This window comes from Sitophilus oryzae, unplaced genomic scaffold, assembly GCF_002938485.1.
Source record: "Sitophilus oryzae breed Bouriz unplaced genomic scaffold, Soryzae_2.0 scaffold_179_pilon_pilon, whole genome shotgun sequence".
Classification (NCBI taxonomy): Eukaryota; Metazoa; Arthropoda; class Insecta; order Coleoptera; family Curculionidae; genus Sitophilus; species Sitophilus oryzae.
Genome location: NW_022146501.1, coordinates 1,882,866 through 1,899,463, shown reverse-complemented (window position 1 = coordinate 1,899,463; position 16,598 = coordinate 1,882,866). Strand labels below are relative to the sequence as shown.

The window sequence follows — 16,598 nt, the reverse complement described above, 5'->3', positions numbered from 1 at the left end:
CCCTCCTTGAATTTTAGATCAATTCCTATTGTGAGGATCTGTGTAAAAATGTTTGTAAGTAGGCTGGCTGGATGTGAATAAGCTGTGGTATAAAACTGAATACAATTTATCTTTATATCTTGTAGAATACTGCGACCTTTTCATATCTAGCAACTTGGAGACTGAACCCTTCATGTAGCTTTTTGTCAATAGCGTATTCCATCTGTCCATTTTTTGTCCTCCATTTTGCCAATGGCCTGATACAAACAACCGCACATTTGAAGCCTGTCGCACTGGTACGACAGTCTTTCTATCTTTATTTATCAGGTCTGTCATAAATTTTGGCGAACTTTCTTCTATGAACATAATTTGTAGATTATAATTTTCAATCTTCTTTTTAATTAAACCTATTTAAATACCCTTGTTATAAATAACCTTCTAGATATTATTAATGGACCATCTAAAATCAATTGTCCTGCTAATGAATGAGTTCGAAAATTCAGAATAACTCTATTATCATTGAAATAACCAGTACGTGCCAAATTTCGAGTCAATGGAAGTCATTTGAATGCCCATTATTATGGTAAACTACCTTGTTACAACTTTATAAATCTGACGTAAAAAAATCGATCAAAAAATTCCATACACACAAAGACAGCCAGACTAAACTTGAGTAAAAGCTGACAGAAATAAATTGAGTCATTAATCGAAGTAATTTGACTTATATTAAATTATAAGATTATATTATATTATAAATTCGGTAAGAGATTGCGTTATAAAAAATAAGGGCATTTTTTACACATATTTTATAATGTCTTGATAGTATGGCAATGTAGGCAATAGATTAAAATTAGAGGAAAGAAAAGTTTTTTAACATAGTGTGATCCCTAGCATATAAGATGGCATAACATGTAGTTTTTACTTAGCAGTTCTTGTTGCACTCGTTATCACTAACTTCTCACTTGTGTTGCAGTGTTTTGGAACAGCTGGAACTGGAACAGAATAGAATTTTAACTATACCTGTTCCAAACAAGTTCCAAAAAAAACCTGTTTTGAAAATAAGCATCCTCACTAATCTAAATCTGATATGGTCATGTCTATTATAACCCTGAACACTCCGATAAACTAACATTATGTAAAGTCAAACTTCAAATTAATAATAATTACTATATGATGACAGTTATCTATACAAGGTGTCCCAGAAATAAGTGCAAGTATTTTAACTGGTAGTATAGTTCAACCCCAGGAACAGATTTTTTTAATATTTTTTTTGAATTTTATTTAGTTTTTAGTTAAAAAACATAATTTCTTGATAATATGGCAACATAGGTTAGTAGATTAAATTTACAAGAAAGAAAATCCAAAAAAGATCCAGTGGTTCTCAAAATTTGAGCAAAAAATCATTTTTTTGGAAAATAACCCCGTTATTTTGGACTTATTTGAAAAACGATAAAGAGAAAATATGTTTCTCTTATCGAGATCTACCACCCCTTAAAATACTTGCACTTATTTCTGGGACACCCTGTATAGTGATGAGCAAATGCAAGACCAAGATCAAGACTCCCTTGATCTTGGTCTTGCAGTGTAATAAGTAGCCTTGGTCTTAGTCTTGTTGCAAGATTCGTGCAAGTCTTACATTTTTAACAGATTTTTACTAGAGGCACTTTTTACATAGAAATAGTATTTTTAGTAATTTAATGGAAGTAAAACTTTAAAGAAAGAAATTATTAAGAATATTTGTATGACAAAAATCAAAATTGATATAAATCCGAAATAAGAATAACGTTTAAAATAAATATTGAAATTTATTATTATAATGATAACTACGTACACCTAGATATAAAACGAGAAACCACGCAACCATTGCGGATGATTCAGAATGATTTGCCTAATTCATTCACAAAACCCATGCCCCTTTTTTCCACTAGTCTTAACAGTTAGTATTTTGAACAATTCGCACGATTATATTCATGCAACGAGCCGTCGTTAAAATTTATTTGGGAACCACCGGGTACTACTTTGCCGGTCGCTATACGTGTGTGTATTACAGGGTGGCCAAACTAACTTTAATAAAATTTCGATTGTTTAAGTAGTGTTTTATAAAAAGTTTAATTTTTTTATATTCATTTCCTTTTATGGCGGTCTCTAAAAACACAAATAGTTTTATTTCGAAGTGTTTTTGGTATGTGTCAAATTTCGCCAGTAACTTCGACTATTCATTTCTATTTGATCTGATTTGATTTCTATATTAGAATATCCAGTGAACCTGAGTTTTAATCAAAGTTTATGGATCTTTTCATGGGCTAGCTCCTTTTATCAAATTTTGAATTTTAGGTAGATTTATGCTCATAACGAAAGGAAAAAAAATGAAAATTCTCGAAATATCCTTATGGATTAAAAGTTAGGTTAAGTTAGGTTGCCAGGCATTTTTTTGCATTCTATGTTTTTGATGGCGTATACAGGGTGGTCTGAACTGTATTTCGGAAACTTCGGCAGCATATTCTGTAGATAAATATAAGTAAAAATATTCGTATCAATGTATGTCCTAAATCGCTTAGTTTCGGAGATACAGGGTCTAGAATTTTCATTTTTATTCCGATTTTTTCCAAATAATTTCTGAAGTAACGTCAATATTTACATGAAAATTGGTGTCTGGGAGTTTTTTGACATGAGAAATTTGATTATTATGTCAATATGACTCCTATTTGTAGGGGGCGCCCCCTACATGTGTTTAACTGTTTTGAAGAGTAATAAATTTTCGTCCGTACATTTATAAAACTACTGAGTGAATAAATATACATTTCTCTGACTTTTTACATAAAAAATGTCTCTTGGTTTGGTCGCTAAGAGCAACCGTTCTCAAGATATTTAGAATGGAAATAGTTTATACATGTCATTATTTACAAAAAATAAACACGTTGAGTAGATATTTATTTGATTTATCGTTCTGTTGAACTTTTGGCACAAAATAATTTCAAATTTATGATTTGAGTTTAATAACTATTTAGGGTGGCTGCAACCAAGTCCCGTAATCCTGCGTTTAAAAAATAACAGCTGGTTTTTACATATAAAAACCAATAGTTTTATTTTAACAGCAGGATTACGGGAGGTCGTTGCAGCCACCCTTAGTCAATATGTTTAATTTATGTCGATGATGACAGGCATTGATAATTTCGATTCCAAATATCTCGAGAACCATTGCTCGTAGCGATTTTTACCAAGAGATCTTTTTTAAGTAAAAAACGTCGCAAAAGTGTAGTTTTTTACTCAGTAGTTTTATACAGGTACGGACGAAAAATTATTACTCTTCAAGGCAATTAAAAAATATGTAGGTGGCGCCCTCTACAAGCAGGAGTCATATTGACATCAAAATCAAATTTATGATGTCAAAAAACTCCCAGACCCCAATTTTCACCCAAATCTTGACGTTAGTTAATAAATTAGTTGAAAAAAATCGAAATAAAAATGAAACTTCTACACCCTGTATCTCCGAAACTTAACATTTTATGATATACATTTATACGAACTTTTTTACTTATTTTTATCTGCAGAATATGATGCCGAGGTTTTCGGAATATTCTGACCACCCTTTATATTAGTAGAAGAATAAGATCGTAAGACTCGATTGACGGGCTAGACAATAATAATAGGTGGTGGAGCAATTAGAAGAAGTATATTTTTAGGTTTCGGAGGCCAAAGCTAAAGCTTCCCCAATCATATGAAATGAAGATGAGCCACCCTGTTCAACACATGCACGCGTTGAGCGCGGCTCGGGAGCATCGAGAGTTTTATTCGACGCTGCCTCGCTGAAAAATGTTTCCACGCAAATCTGCCTCGATTATGGTGCCATTGTGCTGTCGGATCAGCGCGAGCACCATTCCGAAATGCCCGACTCGCTAATGAGAGAATCGGGCTTAATTGTTTATTATAACGGTTCGAGATGTTCGGTTGAATCGAAACTTTATTGTGAAGGAAAAAATAATTGTATTTGTACAAATTTCAACGTCGGGTTTCAACTGACGACTTATAAGATAGATATAGATAGATTGATTTTGAGGTGGATATTGGCCTGTTTCACTGCTACCTTTTCAGATCTATTGTGGTCCTCTTCTGATCCTTTAGGTTAGATTCTCTAGTCCCTATTCTCTTCAAAAATATCTTGCAGACTGAACCCTCCATATACCTCTTTGTCAATTGCCTACCAGAATGCCTAAAGAGCCGCACATTTGCCAGGCTGTCGCATTGACATTAAATGCGTTTCGTCATTTCTTCTTCAGATTGGTAAAATCTGCACATTTCTGCCAAAGAAAGCATTCTCTAATACATTAAAACATTCTAAACAACATAAAACGCAAAATAAAATTCTTTGAAGTCTCTGAAAAATAAAACAACTATAAAGGTAAAACAGGGGAATGTTGACCCCGCTCTAAGTTTGCAGGAATGCGAACCGAGATGATGTTTGGTTAAGACGAGTTTGATACACAATCTCTAGTGGATAAGAGGCAAATATTTGCTTAAGGGGCCGCTATAGGGCGCGGGAGGCAAGGCGACGCGGCGGTAGCTAATTCGGTGTTTGACTAGTCAAGCACTTCGAACAGACACAAACGCTGCGTAAAGAAAATACGTTTAAAATACTAGTTCTGTCTCTATTACCGATATTTGAAAAAATTTCATAAGATTTAGTATTTTTGGTTTATGTGTTGTGCGAGTTGTAGACGATGATCGACAATAGAGGACGTTAATGAGCAATTCAAAATCAAAAATACCAATTTTTTCTGAAATATCCGTAATTGAAATGCATCACATTTATTTCACACATTAGCGTGAATCATCATTTCAGACTGCTTCAAGTTTACTTTCGCAAAGAAAACTAAATTTATCACAAAATATAGCATAATAATGCCACAAAAATAAGTGAGCGCCACTTTATTATGGGTTAATATCCCACTTCTGATGTTAGAAATTGGATTTTAATATTAATAACCTATATATAATCTACGAAACAATTGAGGGGTTCAGAAATGAACTAGATCAAGTCGTAGAAGATAATTATGGAGAAATGAGAGTTAAAGTTTTTTAATGTTATTTAATTAAAATAAAACAAGCTGGAAATGAAAACTTGACACATTGCTTTATTCTATTTTAAATTGTATAATTGCAAACTAAAGTAACTCAAAACTTTTTTGGACTTGAACCATTTTATCTCTGAAAATATTTGAAATTTTAGATATAAATTGGTTCATCGGTACATTCTTCTTCGTCATTTAGGGATTTGTTGACTTCCCATTGTCTATTAATAGTGTTTCCTTCGATTATAAAATAATATATTATCGATATAAAAATTTTGATATATTATAGGCGGTATAAAGATAAGAAGATCTTGCATGTGTTTTGTGCCTTTTATTGTGTCTATATGAAATGAAATGTTACGTCTATATGAAATGATAAGATATTTCTTCCTCGTGCAGTTTTTTCAGATCAACAACAGGTCAGATATCTAAGTATTTGTAAGAAACACACCCTAACTTATTGATGTAGAAATAGTGAAAATAATGATAATCAAACTATACTTTCAGAATCGATAGAATCAGACCTTCAGTGTATATTATTTCGTATATTTTTCATTTTATTGATTTTATGGAAAGCACTGTTCATTAAAATGTTGTACCCTATGTGTATAGGGCTTGTTTCTCTCTACAATTTCCTGTCTCACAATGTACCGTTTGTGTCCGGTAAGGGTTCATAGTTTCATAAGTAGTTGTCGATGGTCATTCACAGATGGTTGATAATATGATTCACTTGGTGCAAATCGTTCAGACTTTTTTCATTGTCATCCATTTAATCAAAAAAAAAATTTCTAGCTCTAAACTTTATCACGTGTGTTAAAATCGCGCACAACGTTAAATTTGGAAATGGACTTGATCCAATTCACTTCTGAAAGTTGATCTAATTCATTCTGAATCAACAGAATATTCAGAAACCAAACAGAAACAGGCTATAGCTGCTTAATGCGTGAATTATGACTTGATTCATTGCTCTACTGGAAAAAAGAACAATATTTTATAACTGTATAAAGTCGATTATCTTAAAATAGTAAGAAATTGGACTTGATCCATTTTAATTCTGACCAGTCCAATTAACACCCCTATTCATAGCCGTACCACTAACATTGCGTATGTGCATTTTTGAACCATTTACAAACCTTTTTGCTTCAAACTGATTTTTTCAGATGTTTTTCTGTTTTCAAAAATATATTCTGTCTATATCTCAAAGTACGTTATGTTGTCTCTATTTATAGTAAATGTACATGTTTAATAAGACCTTCATGTTATCTAATACCTTTAATTATAAAAGCTCTATCAACTTACTAACACAAGTTTCGTCATCTCGCCGCGCCGCAGTCGTTTCGCTGACAAAATCTCCATCTGCTCTACTATCGAAAAGCATCTCCACTATTTAATTATAAAGGGTGAACATAAATATAATACTCTCTAGCAATATCATAGCAATGGGCCTACGGCTTCACGCTTCTCGTATCAGTACCATGATAGACAGATTACGTTCATCTTATTGACTAGCGCTGGCCCGAGGGCAACTGCTCTCTGCGCTTTTTTTTCTGCCGAGCAGCTACAAGGCGGGTACTGCTACGTTTTATAATAGTTCCTTTACCTTTGGTGCATCGAGTTCATTATTTTCACATATAACTTTGCCTGCTCCTCTTTTCATCCATCTACACGTCTTTGTAACGTCTCGTAAACATATTTTGTAATACAGAGGTCTGTATTTATAGTTTATTGATAAATTAAATTCTTATAGATTCTCTAAATATAAAAAAAGTTTTCACTTTTTAATTCTCCATCTTTTGAAAATATTTATTTTTTATACAAGATGATAAAATACCATTTAAAAGATTATTAATTAATTTCGGGAGACGATAATGCAATTTTATCGTCGTGTATAAAACAATATTTTTTCCATAGCGAGTTACGTTTTAAAAAATATTAAAAAATTATTATTTCAAGGAATTTATTACGAGTAGAAAAAATATTGTGCTGTGTTGGCGTTGGTTTCTATGTAATTTGACAAATAAATAAAGCTGTATCTTTAGTTGTCAGTTTTGAGTCAATATTTTTTAATTCTCTTTCGTGTCGATTGCTGATTAAATTGGAGCCAGAAATGGCTCAAAACGAAATAAGTAAATTACCAACAGATATCGAGGCTGAGGCGACAAACGCCATACCCAAACTACTTCCATTTAAATCCCGAATAACTTATGAAAAGGAATACAAAAATTTTCAAAAATGAAAGCAGTTAAAAACATGGGAGAAGAAATAAAGTTTCTAACCGATCCTCGCTGTTAAAGTATCATAACAAGTAAAGTATCAACCTACCCTTGCGGTTAAAGTACTATTTTTGATAGATATGAGGCATGATACAAAGAATACAAGGTATGATATTGCGCAGGTTGGTCACTACGTCACAGGTGATAAACGGCACCATTGGTCGGCAAGCTCCACGCGCCAATTTCAAATTGTCAAACAGATGACACAATAAATGTGAAAATAATTTTTCAAATGTCAAGCTAGATGATTTGACATAACTTTTGGGGTTATGTCCTAATTCTTCCCTATTTTAGGTCTTTTTTTTATTAGTGGCAATTGAACAATATGGATATTTTTTGTATGACGTATGACATCACAGGTGGTATGCGCAAACTTAACGAAATTGGAGCCGCTATCGATCATACCTTGTTTTCTTTGTATCATGGATATGAGGCAATTTTAACAGTTGCTACGGAAAAAATAATATACCTACAGGCTGTTCCGTTTAAAACATCGAAAAAAAAATTTTTCGATATTTTTTATTTTAGAAATTTTGGCGTAGAATTTTGAACATGCTGCATGATTTACGATAAGTATATTTATAGCAAAGTTAAGTACAGACCATCTAAAGTAAATACCTAATGTAGTTTTGATTTAAGGACAGTTCTTGTATTTTTAATATTTTTTTTAAGAAAGACTGAAAAATATTTATTTTTTATTTATTTATATCTCTGAAACTATCGAAATATATTTATTCATATCTTAGGATTATGTAAAGTGATCTGAAAGGAAACCAAAAATTCAATAAAATACAGGGTGTACCATTTAAAAAAAATTATCCCGATCCACTCACACTTTTTTGACCCATCTAGAAGTTAAAATATTTTCCTGAAATACATCCTAGTACAAACTTTAGGTTTGTACTTAAACAAAATTCCCAAGGTTTTTATTCTAGGAGCTACAGATGTCCGACGCACTATTTATTTATTTATTTAATATACACCATTCAACAGCAAAGGCCAATTACTGAATGGGTGGTGCTGCATCAATTACAAATTACAAATGAACAAATTCAGAGATAAAAGTTACAAATCAAAACATATACAAAAGTAAAAACAAACTGATAGATCAGATCAACAAAACAAGATTGACAAAAAAAAATGATAAAAAATTGATAAAAAATTAATAAAAATTTATAAAAAATTATGTTAGCCGACAGTATTAATTAAAGGTAAAAAGCTGGACTTGGAGAATTTTTGTTAATATTAGTCATACAAGCGTCGACATAAATAAATGCCTTTATTGTCAAAAAATTTGTAGACAAAGGTAAAGTACATAAAATATAAACAAAGTAACAAAATAACAAAACAAGTAAACAAACAAAAGAGAATACAAAACAAGCATACAAATTACATTGTCAGTCTTATTGTTTAAAATAAACATTTATAAGTGTTTACAATGTCAAAGAATAAAAAAATAAAAATAGGATTTAAAAATATTTAGTAAGTTTATAGTAAATATAGTAATAGCAAATATTAAACCAATGTTTACAAGATCAAATTCGATTATCAAAATATAAGTCATTTACGGCGTAGAAAGCTTTGTCTAGTAAATAAGATTTCAATGCTTTGCGAAATGAAGAAAATGATGTTATGGATTTGATTTCAAATGGCAGGTGATTGTGCATTTTTTTCGAGTTGTATAATATTGAACTTTTAACTAACTCTGAGCGTGGGGTAGGGGATAAAGATCTTGCTCCGCGTTCCTGAGTGGATAAGTGTGAGATGGCCTTTCTTGAGAAGCTGATACATGCTTACGTATTAGGCAAACGGATTCAAATATAAAGAGAAATAAAGAGTTAATATTTTTAATTTTTTAAAAAAGTCCTGGCAATGAGTTCTGCTGTTTAGTCCCAGTGAATATCGAACAGCTCTCTTCTGGAGCTTGAAAATACGGTCAAATTGAGTCGCACAACACGTACCCCAGAATGGAAGGGCATACCTGAGGTGCGACTCAAAAAGTGCGCAATAAACAGTTCTAGCCACTGACAAGTTAAGCTCCTTAGAAACAGATCTTAATGCAAAACAGGCAGAGCTCAATTTTTTCGACAAAGCGTCGATATGCTTGTCCCATTTTAGAGAATTGTCTACAACAAGCCCTAAGAATTTTACAGATTTTACGACGATAAAATATGTTAAAGTGCCCAGCTGCTGCTCTCGGAACAAAAATATTCAACCTATTGAGAATATCTGAGCAGTCTATTTTATTACGAATAACACCATAAATATAGCGTCCTAATGTCAAATATTCTGCAGAGATCCACTAACGAAGAAAACGAATGACGTTCAAGAGTTCATCATGGGGGGTAGCCTATACAAGGATAATTTATATATAATCCCTTATATATCCCTTATATCCGCTTACAGTTACGTCTCCTTCAAGCAAGATTACGTTTTCGTTAAAAAAAAGTGGTACCTAGCGAGTTCTTTTACCCCGCTGCACCAGTTCGTCTCCTTACCCAGTGTCAACGGACGCCCACAACCTTGCCCGGGTACCGCCGTCGCCGGCGCCCTTGACTGCCTTGGTGCCTTACGCAACCCGCCCGTCCACACCCTCCTCCACCTGTCGCTGCCAGTACCACCGACCCGAAGCTGCACCGCGGTACCACCTGCCCCCACCATCAGCATCCCGTGCGACTTCTTCTTCTTCCGCGAACAACTCGCAACCTGCGGAAAAGAAGAGGTTCCGACGGAACACACGGCATTCTCGCGTCGAACACCGCCGCGACTGCAGTACCTGCAAGTAGTACTAGTAGTAGTAGTACCATAGGTGGTGGTGCCTGCTTGAGTCAGTCTTCTTGTTCGGTGTTCGAGAGGAAGCCGGTATAGGGCTAGCGGACGGTTGGAATTAGTGACTTAGTGCGAAGAAGGTGCAAATTTGGTGGAGGACGCAGTTGGTTTGTGAGGCGGTACGACCTTGAACTAATTTCCGAGTCGATTGGAGACTCCCGGGGTGATTTTTCTATATAAATCAGGTAAATCTTAGTTTTTGAATGTTTCGTACGGGATATTTGTATTTTTGAATTTTGAATTTATTTTTCTGGTAGTAGACTTTGAAATTATCGCAAAATATTATTTATACACACCAGAAATACACTTTTAACATACCCCACAGTTTTTTTTATGTAACCATGAATGACAACGCATACTATATTATAATAAAATACAAAATAATATTTTTATACTAAATGACAAAATGAAAAATTATTAACACGAAATTATTAATATTTCTTAAATAATAAAGTATTATATGTAATTGGTACAAGCAGAATATATATTCATTATCTGCTCATTTTTAAAGTTATATTTATATAACAAATTTTCTAATTTCACTTAACTAAAAAATAATTTTTTTGTTTTTACTTTCTTTAAATATAAAATTTTGGTTTGAGCAATTTTGTAAAAAATTATTCGTATAATGTTACGTGCAAAAATCGTAATAAATGATAAAATTAAAAATTATGGCCCAAAAAATAATTAGTTATATTTTTCTACAAAAATTAAAAATAGTTTTATTTTAACATATCCAGTTGTTTTTATGTAAAATAAATATTAAAGTGGCAAAATATTAATTATTAGAAAATATATTTATTACTTATACAGTTATAGTTATATAACTATAAATGTGTAAGAGGTAATAAATATAATATTCACATATTAATAAAATGCAAAAAAATAAAATTTTACATGCTAAAAAATTACATATTCATAAAATGCAAAAAAAATAATAAATGACAAAATGAAAAATACTACACACAAAATAATACTAACAATAACATAACTAACAAAATCTAAAACTTTAATTCGAATAATTTTGCAAATAATTTTACATACAAAAAAAATGTATTAATAAATTGCAAAAAAAATATTTTACAATAACTGACAAAATAAAAAAAAATATTACCTACACACAAAATAATTAAAAATAATTTTCTAAAACAAAATATAACTAATAAGCGCAAATAAAATCCTAGAATAATATTAGAAATTAAATTAAAGGATTTTTATATTTTTTTATTATCAATTTTCTTATAATATTATTCTGTGCTATATTGCTCAAAACCATTCTTAAATAAACTTCATATTTTATATCATTTATACTTTTATTTGTAGACTTATTTTCAATATACATATGATCGAAAAAGAAACGGCCCCCAGTTGGCTTGAAAATGACGATCGATGACACATTTCCCATATAATTTTACATATAAAGTGGCAACGATCTTTATTTATAGCCATATCTGCGCTATTTTTTTTTCGATCACATTGTATTTTATTTTAATTTGTATTTTGTGAAATATACAAACAATTTAATTTCCCTAAAACTGCAATGACACTGCTTTAAAATTAATTGATTTTTCCCCAACAATTATGATAAATTAAATTATTGTATTCGTCACTAGTGAATTTAAAAAAAAATGTATTATGTGTGTTCAAATATTGTACATCTGTTTGAACCCCATATGTAAAGTATACAATATTAATCTGATTTATAGATTATATCATAAAGATTCCTCTGTATTTTTCTTTTCAAGCTAAATATGATCAAAGTAAAAAAGGTCAGTGCTAAATTTCGCATATCCAACAACGAAAAGTATTAAAAACAAATATTTATATCCTGAAGTAGTTAACAGTAAAAATATATATAATTTCCGAACATATAAAACATTTTTAAACTGCTTTAGAACAATTTTTATTTTGGAGAATAAAAATGCACTTAATAAGACTTTTCTAATCTTAAAGTCTATTTTTTTTATTTAGTTTATTGTGTAAGTAATTTGTTTAAGTAAGGTTTATCATAAACCATCAAAATGACAAAAAGCCTTATGGAAATTAAAGTTATATATTATCTTTTTTATTCATAAAGTCAATATATCTAAAGTATTATAATGTTTGTATTACTGCAAAGTTGGTTGAACTTAAAGAAGCTCGTACAATTTGAAGCACCTTGCATAATATACATATAAATGTAATTATTCTCCTACAAATTAATCTTTGCAAAGGGTAATAAATAAAAAGGAAGAAGTAGCAAGAAGTATGCTCCCCAGTGAAAATATTCATATAATTCTGTATCGATATTTTTCACGAGCAGTATGTTTAAGGCAACGAGTAAAAAGACGCCATTGAACATTAATCATAACGTTGAATTCTTCATCTTGTACAGAGTGGCTCCAATGAGATGAACTTTTTGAAGTAGATATAAAAGCCAATTTTTTCATTAAGTATTTATTGAAAGTTCATCATTTTGTAAAAAAAATATGTTGTGTTGTGCTTTATGACTCCTAAAACGCACTATTAAGAGCACAAATGCCAAGCTACGTCGAATACAATCGATTACCTAAATTAAACGATATTGGTTGAAAATATGGACAAATGAGCTTTTGGAAAACTTCATCGTGCTGTTCTTCCAAGGCATGTGTGTCAAGTGTGTAAAAAACTCATCGCAACTTTATTAGAATATTAGGACTTTATGTCCCTTAAGTACTGTTAAGTAGGTGAGTTTTGTTGATGTAAATAATAACTGTTTATATATTTATACTCGTAATTGATTTATTTTTCTTTCCTAAAGTATTTTGATTAAAAGAAAATATATAAAAGTGTGCAACGCTATGCCGGTTAAGCTTAATCACGTGACTAAAACTTTATTTGATATGAATGAACTATCTAATTACTCTCACAGTTTGCAGTTAATATTACGAGTATGAGTCTAAAATGATACCCCTACCATCAAGTCGGGTTCGAGGATCTGTAAAACTTCGATTTGTGCCACTCTGTACACGCTCGTATTATATGCCGTGACGTACGTATTTAAAGTAAGAACCCTCGAGTCCCTCTCTGTGGAGAATATGAAATTAAAATTCCTCGTAACACTTACGTATGTATGTACATAACATACGCGCCTCGCTAATGCAATTGATTGTTCTCGGGGTGCCTTCGGTACACTCGGTATAAAGAGCAGAGCGGCCGCGTCTGGCCGTGATTTGTGATCGTAAAATGTTGGCGGATTTTTGCCCAAACCATATTTGGTCCGAAGATGTTAATATAAGTGTCTTTGGAACATCCGTGCATAAAGGAAGCTCTACATACATTCATTTTTTAAGTATAACTAAATATTTAAGTACCTACTAAGCTTTTGAACCACTAAAGTATTGGTTAAAGTTGGTAATAGGTTAGTAATAATTGGTTCTTTTGTGTAGGTATTTATTTAATATTAAGAATATGTAAAATTCATTACGATATGGGAGATTTCGTTGTTACTATGATTTCTTTTCGCAACCTCACTGGTAAACATTAATCTGATTAGATAAGTCATTGGTGAAATTTGACTTCAGCGATAGTTTCTGCTCTGATTTAGATTAAAACTAAAAGAAAATTTACCGTGATGTCAAATTAAACATTTAAAGTAATAATTCAAATCATGAATGCCACTCTATCTAAAGAAGAAAACATTCGACCTATGTGTACTACCAGTCATAACCTATTCATGTGAAACCTGGACATTTAAAACGGACATCATAAGGAAACTGCAGGTCGTACAACGCTCAATGGAACGAAATATGCTGGGAATAACCAAGGGAGACCGTAAAAGAATAGAGTTGATACGACAAAAGACCCAGGTAAGTAATAGATGTCATGCACAGAGTCAAATCCCTCAAATGGCAATGGGTAGGACATCTGGCAAGAAAGACGGACAACAGATGGACCACAAAAATTACAGCATGGTACCCGCAAGGAATTAAGAGACTTAGAAGAAGACCGAACCTGAGATGGGACCATGATATTAGGAAATTAGCTGGGATAAATTGGGCCCACATTGCCAACAATAAACAGCAATGGGCCAACTTAAAAGAGAGTATCTAAATATGTGAGGAAGGCTACACCATAATTGGAAATGGTTGAATAAGCTGAAAATGATGATGACGATGATGAATTCGACAAAAAATGGGTTGAAAAAGTTGTGTATTTTTTAATTTTACATAAATATATCAATTTTTAGACGTCTAACCAATAGCAGTCAATAAAGTAGTTCAAAAGTCGACCAAGAAACCCTTTAATATGATATGAAATCTATGATACTTGCCTTGCTAGTTGTTGGTTGCATGACAACAAACACCTCACCAAAACTAACACTTAAAATCTACTAAAAAAGAGCTAAAACAAAGCATTTAACACAATTTCAGTGTATAATAAATTAAACCAACCCAATTTTAGAGATATGTCCTCAGTTTACGTTAACCTAACGAGATGAATTATATATGGTTTAATAGAGTGTACACTCAATGTGCTTCAATAATTTCTCTACGACAATCGATATAAAATATGACTCGAAGCGAACCATTTATCTAACAGATAGTTGTTAATATAATAGGTTGACTATATATAGCATAGTAATTGTTGTGATGATTGTTAACATTTGTCTTATCTCGTTCTGCGTAACATTTGTTAACGTCCATGTAGTTCTGCCAGGGGCACTTCTAAAGCACTATATGTAATACTTTACTTTATCAAGGATATCTAGGAAATTTTAAAGGCATTGTTATTGTAATGCATTATTGCAGTTTTATTGAAGAATTTGTTTTGTTATCAACTTTTTTAATCAATCTGGCTTTTTTAAAATTTGTATTTTAAAATAAGAGAACAATTTTCTTTCTTTGATGAAATAATAGTGCTTAAAACTTGGTCTATATCTAGTACCATACATGTAAGGTCACAATGACCTATATTGTCGTATTCTACCCCTTCTAATTAGTAAGTATTAGGATTTTATCAAAATCTGTGACTTTTTTCATGTCTATTTTTCGATTTTTAACTATTTTTTATATTGCGACAGCGACATCTATGAAAATTCTAGGATTTGTACGAAATTTTAGAACGTAGGTTGAACGGTGGTTAGGTTGAAGGGGGAGGGGGGAAGTTTGTTATTTTTTTTCTCTATATTAATATAATATTTACTAGCGTGTACCCGCGACTTCGTTCGCGTCGAATTAATCATTTGTAATGGTAATGATAAAGCAAAGCAAGAATTTCCATTAACATACAAACTGGATAAGGATTTTATATATATTATATTTATTATTATATATATTTATAAAAAATCTTAAAATATGTAAAACAACAAAATATAATATACGTGTTTAAGAGTTTTTCCAAAAAACTCACCGGTTTTTAAATAAAAAATATTCTAATATTTGAGGGGTGGTTTCACCCCCTTAGATTTCGAGTTTCGAAAAATCCCTTCTTATCGAACCTCTACACCCTAAAGTCAATCCATTTTCCTAAAATCAGCTTTTTACGTCAAGCGCTTTAAGCAGGATCGTGATTAACCATTGACCAGCTTTTTCGAAACACCCTGTATACATTTTTAAAAAATCTTAAAATATGTAAAAAAAAACAAAATAAAATATACGTATTTAAGCGTTTTTTTTTCGGAAACTTGGCCGTTTTTTAAATAAAAAATTTTGTAATATTTGAGGGGTGGTTTCACCCTCTTGGAACTGGAATTTCGAAAAATCCCTTCTTATCGAACCTCTACATCCTAGAATCAACACGTATGCCAAAATTGAGCTTCTTACGTTGAGTGGTTTGAGCAGGATCGTGATTAATCAGTGAGTCACTTAAGGATTTTATATATTAGTATAGATATATAGATTTTATTAATTTTAATCATTTCCCAACTTTGAACAGTATCCTCCAAAAAAATATAACTTGTTTCGATGTTCTCTTTTTTACTTGTTCCATCTGGTTTTTAATTAAAAAAAATCGAATGCAACCGGCGATACTTTACGATTGCACTATATTTTACGGCTTAAAAGGATTGGGTAGTAAATATCGAGACCCACTACATCAAACGTGGTATCCTGAGCTCGTACCTTTTTCTAGGATCAACATATTAAAGATCAATAAATTGGCTAGAAACGAGCGGTCGCTTCCTGTCGATTACATGCGATATTTACCAGCTAATAGAGTCGGCAATTCCGCCGGTAATTTAATATTGTAATTAGAAATGGGAGCCGGCTCTAACAGATACCGAGAGTGGATTATGTTAAGGGATCGTTAGAGCTATACTCTCTATATTTAGTAAGAAACTGGGCTTAGTTCGACATACTACTACCCCCCGAGTTACTACTACATTTTACCTTTTTTCTCCATATTTTTATTGTTAGATATTTTCTTATAAATTACCTAACCTAACTCATCTTATAGTATCAGGGCTTTGACAATAGCCAGTACCTGAGAC

General features: G+C 31.8%; 2 protein-coding genes across 3 annotated transcripts in view; one reads left to right on the top strand and one right to left on the bottom strand.

The window, feature by feature from the left end:
* LOC115882669 (autophagy-related protein 16-1) overlaps window positions 1–16,598 on the bottom strand; it is a 627,679-nt gene that overhangs the window by 348,472 nt on the left and 262,609 nt on the right. The window lies entirely within an intron of this gene.
* LOC115882668 overlaps window positions 10,055–16,598 on the top strand; it is a 238,576-nt gene continuing 232,032 nt past the window's right edge. Inside the window, exon 1 of the mRNA XM_030900862.1 lies at window positions 10,055–10,335. The gene's annotated coding sequence lies outside the window, so the exon portion shown is untranslated. The remainder of the gene's footprint in view (window positions 10,336–16,598) is intronic.